This window comes from Bos taurus, chromosome 1 (genome assembly GCF_002263795.3).
Source record: "Bos taurus isolate L1 Dominette 01449 registration number 42190680 breed Hereford chromosome 1, ARS-UCD2.0, whole genome shotgun sequence".
Classification (NCBI taxonomy): Eukaryota; Metazoa; Chordata; class Mammalia; order Artiodactyla; family Bovidae; genus Bos; species Bos taurus.
The window spans coordinates 83,475,977-83,487,892 of record NC_037328.1 but is presented as its reverse complement, the minus strand read 5'-3'; the positions used below and the strand labels follow the sequence as shown (position 1 = coordinate 83,487,892).

Sequence of the window (11,916 nt, the reverse complement as noted above, 5' to 3'; positions counted from 1 at the left end):
GGGACTCTCAAGAATCTTCTCCAACACCACAGTTCAAAAGCATCAATTCTTCAGTGCTCAGCTTTCTTCACAGTCCAACTCTCACATCCGTACATGATCACTGGAAAAACCATAGCCTTGACTAGATGGACCTTTGTTGCCAAGTAATGTCTCTGCTTTTGAATATGCTATCTAGGTTGGTCATAACTTTCCTTCCAAGGTGTGTCTTTTAATTTCATGGCTGCAGTCACCATCTGCAGTGATTTTGGAGCCCCAAAAAATAAAGTCTGACACTAGGTATACTACAACACAAAATGAATAAGCCATCATCCCTGACTTCAGGAATTTGAGAGAGTACTCAGTTGGGAAAGGCATGTAAATATAGTTGACCCTTAAACAACAAGGATTTGAACTGCAAAGATCCATTTATATGCAGATTTATTTTTTGCAGTGGTAAATACTGCAGTACTACACCATCCAGGGTCAGTTGAATCTGTGTATATGGAAGCAGGGATACAGATAACAGAGATGTGTGGAGGGCTGACTATAAGCAGTACACAGATTTTCAGGTGCACAGAGAATGAGAGCCCTTAACTCCTGCATTAGGGTGATGTCACACAATCAGTATGATAACTGCTGGGAAGGAGGTAAGGACCAGCTGCTGTGGGAAGACAAGGGGAGATATTTAGCCCAGAGGGCAATGAGGAGGACTGGAGGGTTTCCAAGAGAGAGGATCCACACGCTGACTCCTGGGAGGAAAAGCAGGAGCTAGCCTAGTAAAGGGGGTGAAAGAGAGGAGAGAGTATAAGAGGCCTAGGGAGCAGGATACAGATGGGAATGGTCTGGAGACAGACAGCAAGAGCTCTTTGGGCAAGAGTCCTGTGGGAAGTTCACTGAGGCTGGTGTTCAGGATTCGGAGTGGGGCCTCAAGGTGCATCAAGAAGAACCCTAAATGCACTGCCAGGGAGTTGGAACTTTGTGACGGCAGTGAGGCCCCACAGGTGCTTAGCTGCCTGCCTACCCAAGAAAAACTGAAAAGCCGTCCAAGAAAGTAAGTTGTATACTGTTAATCTTATCATTCAATAATAAATACATATCTTATAACATAAACATTAAATAATTATTTAACCATAAATTTATGATATTGGAAGGATGCAGAATAGGGATGACAGCTCCCTTAGTAGGAAATAGCCATATGTCATTCCCTGGTGGCTCAGACAGTAAAGAATCTGCCTGCAATGTAGGAGACCTGGGTTCAATCCCTGGATCAGGAAGCGCTCCTGGAGAAGGGAACGGCTATCCACTACTATATTCTTGCCTGGAGAATTCCATGGACAGAGAAGCCTGGCTGCAGACCATCGGTTGCAAAGAGTCAGACATGACTGAGCAACTACACTTTCATATGGAAAGATAAATGTAAATATCAGAATAGGTCAAATAGTTGAAACTGGTTACCTATGGTAAATCAGAACTGAGGAAGGATTGGAGACAGAACTACTGTTGCACTATTAGATTTAAAATATTTAACTCTGTAAACCGGAGAAGGCAATGGCACCCCACTCCAGTACTCTTGCCTGGAAAATCCCATGGACGGAGGAGCCTGGTAGGCTGCAGTCCATGGGGTTGCGAAGAGTGGGACACGACTGAGCGATTTCCTTTTCACTTTTCACTTTCATGCATTGGAGAAGGAAATGGAAACCCATTCCAGTGTTCTTGCCTGGAGAATCCCAAGGACAGGGGAGCCTGGTGGGCTGCCGTCTATGGGGTCGCACAGAGTCAGACACGACTGAAGCGACTTAGCAGCAGCAGCAGCAGCAGCAACTTTGTAAATACACTTTTTAGAAAGACAATTGTGTATCTATATTTATATAATTATTTTTAAATGTGTGAATGCCAGCCTCAACACGTAATAACTGAGTGACCTCAGCCATAAAAAGGAATGAAACTGTTCCATTGGCAGAGATGTGGATGGGCCTAAACTGTCATACAGAGTGAAGTAAGTCAGAAAGAGAAAAACAAATACTGTATAATATCAAGCATATGTAGAATCTAGAAAAATAGTACAGATGACCTTATTTGCAAAGCAGAAATAGAGACACAGATGTAGAGAACAAACTTATGGATACCAAGGGGGAAAGGAGGATGGGATGAATTGGAAGATCAGGATTGACACATACACACTACTATGTATTGGATACAACAGATAACTAATTAGAATCTACTGTATAGCAGAGGGAACTCTAGTCTGTCCTCTGTGAATACCTAAATGGGAAGGAAATCCAAGAAAGAGAGGATATGTGTATACATATAACTGATTCACTTTGCTGTGCAGCAAAGTGTAAACCAACAAAACTCCAATAAAAAGTAATAATTAAAAAAAATGGGGGGAACTTCCTTGGTGGTTCAGTGGTTAAGAATTTGCCTTGCAGTACAGAGGATGCAAGTTCAATCTCTGGTTGAGGAACTAAGATCCCACAGGCCGAAGAAAAATAAGCCCATGTGACACAGCTAGAGAATCCATGCTCCATAACGAAAGATCCCACATGACTCAGTGAAGATCCTGTGTGCTGCAACTAAGACCCAATCCAATCAAATACATATTTTTAAAACATTTTAATTTTGAAAAAACAATAACTGAGTGACCAGTGCTAAATCCTTATCCTCTCCATGGCTTAACTTCTTCACCTGTAAAATGGGATACACTCTCTTGCTGGGTAATTATGAAGATTAAAGGATATATACAAAGTACTTAGCACTCTGTTTGCAGCTTAGAAGGAAACCCAATAAATGGTAGGTAATTTCATTTTTAATAACAGATGGAAAAGAGGATTAAAAATCATGTTTAAAAGGCCTGGACACAAGCCTTCTCAGATCAGATCAGTCGCTCAGTCGTGTCCGACTCTTTGCGACCCCATGAATCGAAGCACGCCAGGCCTCCCTGTCCATCACCAACTCCCGGAGTTCACTCAGACTCACGTCCATCGAGTCAGCGATGCCATCCAGCCATCTCATCCTCTGTCGTCCCCTTCTCCTCCTGCCCCCAATCCCTCCCAGCATCAGAGTCTTTTCCAATGAGTCAACTCTTCACATGAGGTGGCCAAAGTACTGGAGTTTCAGCTTTAGCATCATTCCTTCCAAAGAAATCCCAGGGCTGATCTCCTTCAGAATGGACTGGTTGGATCTCCTTGCAGTCCAAGGGACTCTCAAGAGTCTTCTCCAACACCACAGTTCAAAAGCATCGATTCTTCAGCGCTCAGCCTTCTTCACAGTCCAACTCTCACATCCATACATGACCACAGGAAAAACCATAGCCTTGACTAGACGAACCTTTGTTGGCAAAGTAATGTCTCTGCTTTTGAATATGCTATCTAGGTTGGTCATAACTTTCCTTCCAAGGAGTAAGCGTCTTTTAATTTCATGGCTGCAGTCACCATCTGTAGTGATTTTGGAGCCAAGAAAAATAAAGTCTGACACTGTTTCCACTGTTTCCCCATCTATTTCCCATGAAGTGGTGGGACCGGGTGCCATGATCTTCGTTTTCTGAATATTGAGCTTTAAGCCAACTTTTTCACTCTCCACTTTCATCAAGAGGCTTTTGAGTTCCTCTTCACTTTCTGTCATAAGGGTGGTGTCATCTGCATATCTGAGGTTATTGATATTTCTCCTGGCAATCTTGATTCCAATTTGTGTTTCTTCCAGTCCAGTGTTTCTCATGATGTACTCTGCATATAAGTTAAATAAACGGTGACAATATACAGCCTTGACGAACTCCTTTTCCTATTTGGAACCAGTCTGTTGTTCCATGTCCAGTTCTAACTGTTGCTTCCTGACCTGCATACAAATTTCTCAAGAGGCAGATTCTATATTACCAGTATTTACACCTCCAATCACTGGAACATGCATGTCCTCTTATTTCATAAAGGCTTGACTGTATTCATAAAGAAGAGAAAGAAAGTGAAAGTCACAAAGTCTTGACTGTATTCCTAAAGAAGGAAGAGAAAGAAAGTGAAAGTTGCTTTGTCCTGTCTGTCTCTTTGCGACCCCAAGGACTATAGTCAATGGAATTCTCCAGGCCAGAATACTGGAGTGGGTAGCTGTTCCCTTCTCCAGGGGATCTTCCCAACCCAGAGATCAAACCCAGGTCTCCCGAATTGCGGGAGGATTCTTGACCATCTGAGCTGCAAGGGAAGCCCAAGAGTACTGGAGTGGGTAGCCTATCCCTTCTCCAGAGGATCTTCCCGACACAGGAATCAAACTGGTATCTCCTGAATTGCAGGCAGATTCTTTACCAACTGAGCCATCAGGGAAGCCCTTAGGGAGAAAGAGAAGTTGTAATTCTGATATCAGAAACCAAAAACTAGTTAAATGTTTCAAAATTTGGAGATACACTCAACTTTGAAAAAACTAGCGGAAACAAAAAGAAAAAATAATGTCTTTTGGAGCACCTGCTTCAGAAAACAGGGATTTGTGATAACTTTGATTTGCACATGAGTGTAAAATAAAAATGTAATCTTTGCCAACAAAGGTCAGTATAGTCAAAGCTATGGTTTTTCCAGTAGTCATCTACACAACGTGAGCACTGGAGCATAAAGGCTACTGTTGTTGTTTAGTCACTCAGTTGTGCCTGGCTCTTTGTGACCCCCATGGACTGCAGCAGGCCAGGCTTCCCTGTCCTTCACTATCTCCCAGAGTTTGCTCAAACTTATGTCCATTGAGTCAATGATGCAATCCAACGATCTCATCCTCTGTTGCTCCCTTCTCCTCCTGCCCTCAATCTTTCCCAGCATCAGGTTTTTTGATGGTGGTGCTGAAATTGTGGTGCTGGAGAAGACTACTGAGAGTCCCTTGGACAGCAAGGAGATCAAACCAGTCATAAAGGAAATCAATCCTGAATATTCATTGAAAGGACTGATGCTGAAGCTCCAATACTTTGACCGCCTATTGGGAAGAGCGGACTCACTGGAAAAGACCCTATGCCTTGAAAGACTGAAGGCAAAAGGAGAAGAGGGCAGCAGAGGATAAGATGGTTTGATAGCATCACCAACTCAATGGACATGAATTTGAGCAAACTCCGGGGAGATAGTGGAGGACAAAGGCTGGCATGCTGCAGTCCATGCGGTCGCAGAGTTGGACATAACTTAGCTACTAAACAACAACAACCCAGGATGACACAGGTGCCAGTAACAGATTTACAGAGAAATTTGGTTTCCCTGCGCTGTCTAGCTACCAGGGTTCTAGTCCCTTTCACTTCTCAGGTCCTCATATTTCCCGATTGTATACCAAAGGGTCAAATGAAAAGATCTCTGAGCCAAGTCCCCCAAAATTTAGAGTTCTGAAAACTCTTGGTTATGAGATTTTGCCTTGGGACGTAGCAATAAACACCTGACTGATTTCCCACAAGTCTCCTAAGACGTATGTATTTCCTTAACCTGTATCTACCTAAAACTGCTTCTGAATCAGCAGCCCTTGGATCGGATCTTGTTAAGCCTCGCACCCGACACCCGAACTATAGTGGGAAATCCTAGCGGCAGAGCGGCCACCCTCGGAATGGGGACTACAGCTCCCAGGGTGCCCCGGGACGGGGGCGCCCCTTCGGATTGGCTAGAGGTGCGTGACGCTCAGTGTTTTGGCCCGGGCGGTCACATGTTTCCTTTGTTGTGAGCTGTGGAAGGGCTGGTGGCTTCAGGAGACGCCGGCGTTGGAGAGAGTGCTGCGCCGCCGGCTGCTCAGGGACCGCGGGGGCCGCCGCTGTTGGCCACTGCTGCTGGCTTCTTCCAGCCTTCGCCGAGAGGTACCCGGGGATGACAGATCCGGGACTGACCGAAAGACGAGGAACCGGCCAGAGCCGGGGGCGGAGGGGCGGCCCAGGTCATGCCTACGGGGGTGTCTGCAGGAGGGAAGCCAACGGCCGCCGGCCTCTCGAAGCCAGAGAAGGAGGGTCTGAGGAGAGATCGCAACTGGGACTGCAGGGCCCTTGTCTGCGGCGAGGGGGGTCTCTCGGAGTCTCCTGGGGGTCGTCAGGCCCGGTTCCGTAACGACACTCCGAAAGGAAGGGCACTGAAAGGCTGGCATTACCGCCCCGGAACCGCGACGCTGCTGGCGCGCCCGCCGGGGGCGGGTTGGGAGGGGCATGGCCTCTGGGGCGGGGGCTAGCAGGTGCGGGTCAGTCACCCCGCCGCCTGCGGGATTAGGGGCAGCTGGAGAACAAGGCCGGGGGAGAGGGGTCTCGCATGTTGTGGATGGGCTTCGAACGGAGCGCTGCTCTTCTTTAACCGAAGGAAGCGCTGAGAATGCAGAGTCAGAAATCAAGCCTTCGCGTTTGGTGGGGGCGACAGTTCCAGACTGGGAGGACTGACGGGGTCAAGGTGGGTCCCAGGGCTGGGGGCCAGAGAAGTCCTTTTAAAGCGGTTGCGAAACGTGCTCGGCGCCGTCGCCTGACCGTTACCCCCGCCCCCACCGCCCGGGAGCCTTTGTTTACCGCTGCTTGCTGCGGGGCCCGCGCCGGGATCCGGGCCCTGGAACTACAGCCCCGCGGGAGCCGAGGCGGGCGGGGGAGCGGGGGAGCTGCTGACGGGAGTCCCCGCCTAACCTCGCCTCCTTCCCACCACTCCAGGCTTGGGTTTCTTAATTTAGTTCCTAACGGCCCCGCCCCCAGGCTCTGGACTCTCGGGGCAAAGACTGTTAAGGCCGCGAGGATTGGGGCCCTGCGGGTGCTTGAGGGCGGGACGACGGGGCGTCTTCTGTGTGTTTATTGGCGGATGTCTTGTCGCTGGGTGGACGTACCCAGGCTGTTATTACCCGCCCCGCTGAAGGTGATCTGGAGGACACGCGGGAGCGCGCGCTTGCCTCTTCTGCAGCTGAGGCCAGAGCGCAGCTGCCGGCGGCGCGCGCTTCCGCGCCCGAGCCTACCGGCGCGAGGACCAGCTGCCCCGCCATCGTTGGGTGGCCGCCACCGCTTCTGTCTGAGCTTGTAGGCAGTTCTGGGGCCCGCGGAGGACCAGATAATTAACCTTCTTTAACTCGGTCCCCTAGTCCGCCCAGATGGTGGAAAGAGCCCTCAGGCGAATTAGTGTTTCCCTGTTCTGTAATAGCGCTTCCCTGGTGGCTCAGACTGTAAGGAATCCAGCTGCAACGCGGGAGACCTGGATTCGATCCTTGGGTTGGGAAGATCCCCTGGAGAAGGGACCGGCTGTCCACTCCAGTATTCTGGCCTGAGGCCTGGCAGGCTACAGTCCATGGGGTCGCAGAGTCCAGTGCGGCTGAGCGACTTTCACAGCACCCTAACACCACGTTTTAGAGTGCCTCACAGTCAACTCCTAAGGCAGATTGACTCTCTCAGTTAATTTTAGTGGAGTTTAATGATTAATCATTTGCTCTCTTGAATAGCTTTTTAAAAATCGTGTCTTAGTATTTGCAGCTAAGACCGTTTAGGCCCACTAGCGAGGTTGGTTTTTGTTAAGTACGGGAAATAGATTAAAAATCTGCCTCCTGTCACCTAAAATGTGAAATTAGAATTATGTTTTTTTTTTTAAAGATAGCTTTGTATGGCTGAGTCCTTTCTCTGTTCACCTGAAACTACCACAACTTTTTGTCAATCGGCTGTACCCAATACAAAATAAAAAGTTTAAAATTGGAAAAAAAGATACCTTGATAATATCCTCCCTCCACCCCCTCCAGAAAGTGAATTCTGTACCCGGGTTTAGATGAGTTGTTCGTGGAAACAAACATCATAGCTCACTCTTCTATGATGACAGTTATAAAATCTATAAAAACAATTGTTTTAGCCACAGTGTATTGAAGATGTGGTTTTCCTAATCTGATTTAATAGGATACTAGGGTTTTATCAGATTTTTTTTTTCCCTATAAATCTGTAGGAATTCACCCAAGAAAGTACATTTCTGTAGAAGGTAGATTGAGTTCCTTGGGTGAAGAAAGAATTGCATTTGAATAGTTCTCGTTGGTTATGCTTTCTTAATTTATTTTTAAAATTCAAGTTGGAATGACTACACCAAAAGGAGCAGCCTCTGTGATCCTGAACTGCCTCATCGCTTGTGCATTGAAGGCATTTAACATTTCTAAATAAGTACAAGATGGAAACCTCTAACCTTTATAAAAAATAAAACCACCACTCATAAGCCTTCTTATCCAGACAAAGCCTGTGACTTAGTCTCTAAACAGGAAGAAGAAATAATATTCTGAGTTGGAGCTTACTATCAGCTTTAATTTAAACTTTCTTGGCTTTTGTCCAAGTTGCTAAAACTACTTAATGCCTTTTCAAAAACATTGTTTTAGCTTCCTTGTTTTTTTTGCCATTTACTTAAAACCCAAAGGTCAAGCCTGTGAAAAACAAAAAATACTATTTATTAAATGAGGGACTGCAGTTATTTTTGTATATACTTTTTTCTTACCTAGGAATTTGGGACATCCTTTTTCAATAAATATTTAGGTGTGAACTGTATAAAAATGTAAATAAAATATTCTAGTATATCCTCATAAGTATATGAAACATATAAGCATATATATTTTATATGATTCTGTTTTGACTAAAACAGTATATGGCCACTTGACAATTGTTGACAATTTGAAATCTTTATTCTTTCTCCTGTTAAGAATGCTAGCTAAGCTGCTGCTGCTACTAAGTCACTTCAGTCGTGTCCGACTCTGTGTGACCCCATAGAAGGCAGCCCACCAGGCTCCCCCATCCCTGGGATTCTCCAGGCAAGAACACTGGAGTGGGTTGCCATCTCCTTCTCCAATGCATGAAAGTGAAAGGGAAGTCGCTCAGTCGTGTCCAACTCTTCACAACCCCATGGACTGCAGCCTACCAGGCTCCTCCGTCCATGGGATTTTCCAGGCAAGAGTACTGGAGTGGGGTGCCATCGCCTAGATTTTTTTTAAAAAAAGAGTTTGTCACTCTGCCTAAATTTATCACCTAAGGGCTACCATTTTTTAGCATTTGGCACATGTTAAAGTACTAAATTGATAACTAAGAGTCATTAGGCTTTGCTCTTTACTCAGTGCTTTCTAAAACATACTTCTGCAAATCATTTGTGTTACCACAAGGTAGATAAAAATCACTGACTTAGAAGTGCTTTTGTACATAGAGCAGCCATGTAGTAAAAAATTGGATCTCAAACTTGTTCGAGTGACAGAGTACCGGATGGTGTCCTTGTAGATTTAATTAATTCTAATAGAACCAAAAACACTTTTGCTAAAAGAAAACATAACTATATTATATATCTATAGGTCTTAAGATTTTAAAATAAAACAATGCATTAAATACCTAAAGGAAGCACGTTTCTAGCAAGATAAAACCAAAGACATTTAAGCTTACATGACAAGTAGGTTTGGTAGGATAGCTTTAAACCATGTATGATGTCTGATAAACAATTTTTTTCTTCCTTTGGGGTTTGGGAATATTAATAGCCAAAAGTTTTAAAACAAGGGAGAAAAACTGAATGGAGAAATTCAATTTTTTTGTTCTATGATATGAGAGAAGACAGTATTCTTTTTTCAGTTATAGAACCATAATTGTTTAGTCTGACACACTATTTAAGCACTCCTAAATTTTTCATCATTGGATATCTTTTATTTCTCTTTCTCTCATTAAAGTAATAATATATTGACTATTTGAGGTTCATGTAAACAAGGAATAATAACTTGGTATCATTCTAGACAAAGAAATGTAAAGCTTTTGTTGGTTTCTGGTATTGTATGGTGTGTAAATAGGTTATTGGTGGTTTCAGAAGAAAAATAGAAATGTTGAAAATAACACCTTGAAGACTGGACTTTAAATATTGCATTTGTAAAATTTGTTTCGGGAACCACTACTCCAAGAGTAAAGTTTTAAGTTGAAAGTTTAAGAGTATAAATTTAAAGTGGCCGTTAAATGGAATGGTTAAAATAAATCAGCGTTTTAGAAAATGGGGTGAAAAAACTTCTTGGTTTCAGATAGTTCAGTGTTAAATATGGTTTTCTAGTAATTTTTAAATAACGAATTTATATGTTACAGTATTTTCTGGCTTTCCTTCTGTTGAGCTACTGTATATCTTTAAAGATAAACCTTTTATTCATTAGTCTTTTTGCTGTCTCTGCTGTGTTAGTCTTCACTTAGAGTTCGGTTTGAGAAAATGGGAGTAGTGTGGAGCATAGCATGTAGCTAGTGGCAGTTCATTACCACAGGTTGTTGGACCATGTTAGTCAAAACTGTTGGTTTCCTTTGCCATCTGGAATTTATTAGTCATTGTAAGCCCCTTACTAATCCATACGATTTTAAGGCTGATAGTAACTTCTTTCTTTGTATAGGGTTCCTGTATTCTAAAGGAAAAATAAACTTGATTGCAGTACAACTACATTTTAAGATCAGTTCTGATACTATATATCTCCTTTGGACTTTGTACACTGACCTCCCCTGTCCCCTGGCCTTAACTATTAGGTTGGTAAGTATTACCTAAAAACCCTCCAGAAAATGCCCAGGTGAATTGCCTTGCCCTTCTAGCTGAAACTCCAGTACTTTGGCCACCTCATGCGAAGAGTTGACTCATTGGAAAAGACTCTGATGCTGGGAGGGATTGGGGGCAGGAGGAGAAGGGGACGACAGAGGATGAGATGGCTGGATGGCATGACTGACTCGATGGACGTGAGTCTGAGTGAACTCCGGGAGTTGGTGATGGACAGGGAGGCCTGGCATGCTGCGATTCTTGGGGTCGCAAAGAGTCGGACACGACTGAGCGACTGATCTGATCTGATCTGATCTGTTCCTTAAGGTATAATTCTAGACTAGATCAGGCATGAGAGAATCTATTCCAGTTTGCACTCTAGCAGAAACAGTTTGTTTTCTGCAAGAGAAACATTGAGAATTTAAATCTATTTTAGTATCAATCTTTGAGTTCTTGTTAGATTCTAATCTTAGCCTACTCCACAGCATCTAAAGTTGGATCTGAATCCGATATTCACCACCCCAGTGCCAGACAGAGGGGTAGGCTCTCTAGAATTGTTTCTTGAATTGACTTGAGTAGGCTCAGGATTTTATTGTTTTCTTGGGAAAAAATACTTATTTAGCTAAGATTTAACAATCCCCTATTTTGACCAAGTTGACATATTCTTTACCAAAGTACACACAAGTTAGGCTGACTTCTGCAAATAAGGAAACAAGGTAACATTCACCTCACAGTCAAAGCTTAATCCAGGTATGGAGATGTGTGTTTTTTAATACATGCAGAAATCAGTAGTTTGTATCTTGGTTTTTGAGATCAACATTTGAATTTGCCTAAACTTGTTAAGAATTTATGAGTTCTATTTATAAATATCTAGGCCAGAAACCAGAAGTACTTGTATTTAAATACTGTTGGTATTCTGTGCACAGTTCAAGGTTCCAGTATTTTCTCAGAAGCATTCCTCTCTTTCCAACATACGCACACAGAGTTGTGCTGAATTGGTTGATTTCTACAGGTACTAGGGTCCATAAGATAAAGAAACAGAAGAAATATACATTTATATATTAAAAGATGTAATTATTTGATAAGCATAATGATTCTGTATGGATAATCTAGATAACAATTAAAAACTGAAATGTTTTTTCCTGAATTTCCCAAAATACTTGAGATTTTCTTACTGATTTCATAGGTACATAAAATATAATGACTGAACTGTTTGCCTTGAGTAATATTGATAAACCAACTCAGAATTATTTAATGACTGCAGATTGAAGAGAAACTTTATTATCAGACATTCTTCAAATATCCAATGCAGAGTTACCATAGGAATGTTTCATCATCTCAACTCCACCATTGTTTACTCATCTTTCATTCAAGAAACCTTACTGCAGGATAAAATTGTCAAGAAAGGAATTGGATAAATAAGGAAACTGTTTTAGGTATAGAGTAAAATTTTTAATTCACTGTAAGGAATTGTTAATCAGGATTGGTTTTTTATGCA

The 11,916-nt window shown here is 43.4% G+C and overlaps 1 protein-coding gene across 6 annotated transcripts in view; it reads left to right on the top strand.

Annotated features, from left to right (window-relative positions):
• The first annotated feature begins 5,663 nt into the window (after positions 1-5,663).
• KLHL24 (kelch like family member 24) overlaps positions 5,664-11,916 on the top strand; it is a 37,478-nt gene continuing 31,225 nt past the window's right edge. The window contains exons 1-2 of one of the 6 annotated variants that reach the window (XM_005201597.5): positions 5,664-5,770; positions 10,285-10,418. The gene's annotated coding sequence lies outside the window, so the exon portion shown is untranslated. Of the gene's footprint in view, positions 6,345-10,284; positions 10,419-10,442; positions 11,855-11,916 lie in introns of those variants that run through there. The other 5 variants (XM_059885239.1, XM_059885234.1, XM_005201599.5 and 2 more) reach the window with 5 other exon arrangements.